Source organism: Thermobia domestica, chromosome 12 (genome assembly GCF_964235325.1).
Source record: "Thermobia domestica chromosome 12, izTheDome1.hap1.1, whole genome shotgun sequence".
NCBI classification, from domain to species: Eukaryota; Metazoa; Arthropoda; class Insecta; order Zygentoma; family Lepismatidae; genus Thermobia; species Thermobia domestica.
Genome location: NC_137465.1, coordinates 90,200,919 through 90,206,918, shown reverse-complemented (window position 1 = coordinate 90,206,918; position 6,000 = coordinate 90,200,919).

Here is a 6,000-nt window from a genome sequence, read left to right as displayed (position 1 = left end):
GACTCTCAATATAACGCAAGTAATTAGAAGTCAGAAACAAACATTTACAAGGAAGTTTAATCTCAACTTATACGAACAGCATAAGTGGTTATGTGAATGTGAAATTAAAAATGCTTTGTTTTGTTTTTCCTGTTTGTTGTTCGGGGCGGGGGAAGATACATGGAGTAAAAAAAGGTGCGGATATCCAGCATCTGCACGACAAAATAAATAAAAAAAATAAAACATGAAAATTCGTTAGCTCCTATAAGACACATTCTAATCTCACTGTGTTGAGAAGTGTGAATATTGCTGCTCAACTAGATGCTGGTTATAGGCGGTCCATTGAGAATCACAATCAAAAAGTGACGCAAAACAGGTACGTGCTCAATTTAATCATCAATTGCATTTGGTTTCGTGGCACCTTCGAATTGGCTTCAAGAGGACATGATGAAAAACAGATTCTTCTTCAAATCGAGGCGTATTTAATAGATTAATTAATTTCGATGCAGAACTTGACAGCGCTCCCAAGAGTCATTTAGACACCACAACAATTTTCAACAGTACATCAAAAATCATACAAAATGAGCTTCTCCATTGCATGCTTGAAGCATGCCATGAAGAAATCGCTATTATTATTTATACCAGTAGCAGAGCCAGAGGGTGATTGGCCCCCACAGAAGAGGAAACCTTTCTTTTACTTTATATATAAATAAAACCCATCCCAGAATTTGGAGCTTTTAAGAGTAGCTCTAAGTAGCAGTACTACAACCCACAGCCCTCGCTAGAAGTCGTCCTGGATCCGCCCCTGAATTATACTATTATTATTATTATTATTATTATTATTATTATTATTATTATTATTAAACTATTATTATTTACACTAATAATAATAATAATGAAAAAGGAGTGGTCATCCATTGTGCACCACCTAAAATTCAAAGCACGAGCCGCTACTGACTACTACTACTACTACTACTGACCCTACTTCTACTACTACTACTTATACTTACGTTGAGAACAGAACCCAACCTGCCTCTGCTGGGCTTCTACTACTATTGCTACTGCTACTACTATTACTAATACTTCTGTCGAGAACAGAACCCAGCCAACCTTTGTGGGGCTTCTAACCAGTTCCTACTACTATTACTACTACTACTAATACTACTATTACTCATACTTATGTCGAGAACAGAACCCAACCAACCCCTGCACGGCTTCTAGCCCGTTCCTACTACTAATACTACTACTACTGCTGGTACTGCTAATACTACTACTACTACTACTGCTACTAATACTACTACTATTGCTATTACTACTAGTACTACTACTACTACTATTACTACTATTACTTATACTTATGTTGAGAACAAAACGCAACCAATCCCTGCGGGGCTTCTAACCCGTTCTTACTACTAATACTACTACTACTGCTGCTACTGCTACTACTACTACTACTACCACTACTACTACTACTACTACTATTACTACTTATGCTTATGTTGGGAACAGAACCCAACCAACCCATGCGGGGCATCTAACCCGTTTCTACTACTATTACTACTACTACGGCTCGACTACTGCTATTACTACTACTACTTATGTTGAGAACAGAACCCAACCAACACCTGCGGGGCTTCTAACCGTTCCTACTACTGCTACTACTACTTATACTAAAGAAACCTTACTCTAAACTAAGCATTACAATGCTTAACTTACCTCACATTGTATGTAGGTATAGTCTACCGACCTCCAAAAGACTATACTTACTGATTTCGCACCCGTCACAAACTGGAATACGCATAAGAATCCTGCGTGCAATTTTCGATCTCAATCTACCACGCCTACTCGCCACACTAAATAGTTCTCGAATGTTTTTTCCTACTTAACACACTTCGGATTAATACACTGATAAGCTCGATCAGTGGCCACATATATATACGACAAGGCCACTCCAAGTATTGAATGCAATTAAACTTTAAAAATCATTTCAATGAAATAAGGACCTCATACTTCACAACACGCAATACCATTTAATATTTAAAAATTCAAAGAAAAATAATCAATGAATTATAATTTTCTGCATGAAGCAACGAACTACATACTAGTTTAAGTGTTCCGCCACACTCCAGAAATACAACTTGCGCTACATGCGCGCGCACACACCCACTACAATGTAAACAATCAACATAGCTTCCAGCCGTCAAATTGTATTACGCAAAATCTTTTGTAATTTTTAAATTAAATTTAAAGCTACTTATAGATAATCTGCAATCTTCGTTACCACCCATATTAAATCGACGACATATCTACATAAAAATAAAGCAGAAAGTGCACTGCTACCTACTCGGGAAGTACCACACCAGCGTCGTAATATATTAATCAACTTTATATTGCGCCGTTACAAAGAGTTACACGAGCACGTTCTATTTCTCGAACTCTGGGTTTGACAGGTCAGAAGTGATTGTTGTGGCGAGTAAATTTTGTGAGTGCCTCTAGGTTTATCTGTGCGCGAATCTAGTATTCAATATAAAACGGTAGCCTACCATTGGATGGTGGACTCGTGTAAAGTGTACTTCGAGGAACCAGCAAAGTAAACAATAGTGCAAGGTATATTTGTGTCCTTTTGTTGGCTAATGAAATGGTATTCTTTCTAACCACTAAAACTAAAATAAAAACCTGTCGGAAACACTATACAATCACTCACCGATCAGCTTGTACGGTGTATGTTAATGTTAAAAGTAACAAAATACGTCCAACGAGTAATAAACCATAGACTGCTATATAGATAGTGGTACTATATGATGGCCGTGCAACGTGAGGAAAGTCATGAGCCAGGGCTTTGATCGTCTATGCCGATCACTTGGCAGTTTTTGGTGCAGTTGCTCCACGTGATCATCCGTCTGAACACTAGGCCTGCCACTCCGGTCTTCATCGTGCTCATTGGTGCAACCATATTGAAACTCGTGACACCATTTGCGAACCTTTCCTGGCCTCATTACGTAGGTTCATACACTAGGCACAATTCCTGGTGGTTATCAGCAGCATGAAGTTCCTTTTGCAAGCAAAAGTCGTATCACACAAGCACTTCACAAGTAGCGTAAGAAAAAATTCTCGCGGCCATTGCGATCTGCCTTGCATGGCTGCCAAACTCTCACTGACTCAAGACAACCTCTGCAGTGACTTCGTCAGTACTCATTCGTTGGCGCTGCATGCGTGAAATTGTGTTCCTGCCTACCCCAATTTTACTATACTGTGAAGTAACTGTGTATTAGATGTGAAGTGACCATGAGATAATTGTGTAAACTCCTAACTTAATTCGCTAAATTCATTTATTTTATTAAATTGGATTATTAACGATAGAATCATGAACTTATGAAAATTCATCTTAAGAAAACTTTGATCAAGATGGTACATTCTCAGACAGCTTTTGTAAACTCATATTTGTTAATAAACGCGACTAGTTTCCTCATTGTCTTTCCGCATACCTTCAAACATAGCCTCATACTTCCCGATTCTTTGAACACCAAAGTCATCATTCCTCAGCGACACAAAACGAAGGGGGACACAACAAAAAGGGGTGTTCGCCACGAAGTTGAGGAATCAGAGACCAGCAAATCCCACCATTGGAGGACGACCGTAGATGTAGAAGCGTCTTTTCTTCGAATATCGGGGTTGGATTAACAAGTACAATGTGGCTATAGAAATTTTCAGTTTTAAAGTTTCGGCGTAAAAGGTATATCGACCAGATAAGGTTGAGTGGAAATTAGTCGCAATTCGGTGTATAAGTGAAGACGAATAGTGTAATGACATCGATGCGTATTGATATCTTGCGAAACTTCATAAATACGTCCACATATTATTTAGTAATGTTACTATAGCATATATTTACAATATTTCCAATAACGAGCAAGATTTAGTAAGGAAAAAGTAATACACATTAACACATCCTATGGTTTTTTTTCGTTATTTCGATATTTTCCAGTTTTTTTTTTTTTTTTACTTTATTTTCATTTGAATTAAGTACTTTCTTCCTACTTTGTTTTCGTGTGAAAGGAAATTTTCATCTCCTTGTATACTTCATGGCGTTTGTCATGATTCCTTTGGAGCAGAGCGATGTCGTGATGTGAAGGGACATGTGTGGAGCTCGCAGTAAGAAAGTTGAACGTTATTTTCCATCACCGATGGAGTTGTACTATAACTATCCGATTTAATTTTAAGCTTTCCTCCGGACATGTTATTTATCTCTTATTGACGCTTGCTGACATTCTGACTGCTTTGGTAAAAACGCTAATCTATTGTCAAATTTCGGGATGAAGAATTGATAATGATGATGATTTACAGAAAAAAGAATATATTTACTTAGTTCACCTTTTGATTATAGTAATTTTTTTAAAATTTAAATTTCTTAAACTGGATTTTTTGGGGGGTTCCTTTCTAATATCTTCTTTGCTTTTTAACCGACTTTTGGTGGTAACCAAGTTTGTTTGTTATATAGAATTTGTTTGTAAATTCCATTTCTGAAGGTCGTCTAGCGGAGACGGAATAACTTAGGCGCAGGTACTAACGGGGAACTTTCTAACGGTCGTCCTCCTTCTTATCTCTGCTTGGTCACAGACTTATAGCGGGTTTCAGGATAGTATAATCGGTCTGTATTGTGAGGACCATACGTGTCTGAGGTCTATGACTAATTGTTTCGGTTTAAGTCAACAAATGGTTGCAAGTTTTTGTTATTTTCTACTACCTAAAATTGTTCGTTATTATTATTATTATTATTATTATTATTATTATTATTATTATTATTATTATTATTATTATTATTATTATTATTTTGTTACTTCGGTTCTTTTCCTCGTATCTCTGATCAATGATGACTTCAAGATGTCGATTATTTAAAATCTAAGAAGCTAGCGTTATTAGGAATGGGGGGAAAGGATAAATTCTAAATTACTTGATATTTTTATCGGCTTGGAGGCATTCGATGTTCGTTCTTTGAATATCTTTCTTTCTTATCTCTTTCCTCGAACTAAAAATTTTGCCAGTTTGTATACTCTTTGATATAAACATTTTTTTTATTTATGATAGAGACATCTCTAACAGATGACATGTTGAATATATACAAATATTTCATCTAAAAGAACCTATAACTGAGGTTCTGGGATTTTAGTTCCGAAATGGGTTCGTGATCTTGGAAGTCGTTTTCCATATTGCTGAGAAATTATTCTACATTAAATATACCTGTAACCCGATATTAATCCTGGTTCAACAGATTATATTTCTGCCAGTTATAGCGAAATAGTATCATCAACATCAGCTAGGCCTAGCTAATCACCAATAAGGAGGAATATTAATCACCTGCGTACGCAATTAACATTACTTTTTTTAATTTTGTAAAATACCTTGATGAGTTAAAAGAAACTGTTTATTGATTAAAAACCTTGGGTTGGAGATTTGCTGAAGTTTCTTTTTTATTTTTATGTATTGTTGATTTGTAATAATTAACGTCCTTACGAGAATACTACTGTATATGTCTACAAGCTTCTGTTATTACGAATTTAAAAGTTTTACTATAATATTTTTGTAACTAACTTAGTATACCCTTTTACTAGACGGGGACTGTACAGCAGTATCTGTAGTTGAATGTAATTATCAGAAATGTTATTTCGTACCGTAATACTTATGTTTAAGACTTCTAGTCAATTAAATAAGAAATTTTTTTGTAAATTGCTTGTTTGCACTTCAGTCTCAATTTTCTGCGCCGTCTCACTTAATCAGCGATGAGTATACAGACGACATTTTCTAGAACTGCAGCTATGTTACGAAATTTCACGGATCTGCAGCCATGTTTCAGGAACTATGAAAATTTTCGTAATCAGTGAAGAATCTGTAGCAATCATTCCATCACAAAACAAAAATTCAAAACCCAAATTAAAAGTTTAATTTGCGTTAATTTTGTGCGTTCAACTTTATAAAACAGTGTTTCCATAATTATTTATTTGCAGTTGTCATAGTGCGAAATCACAT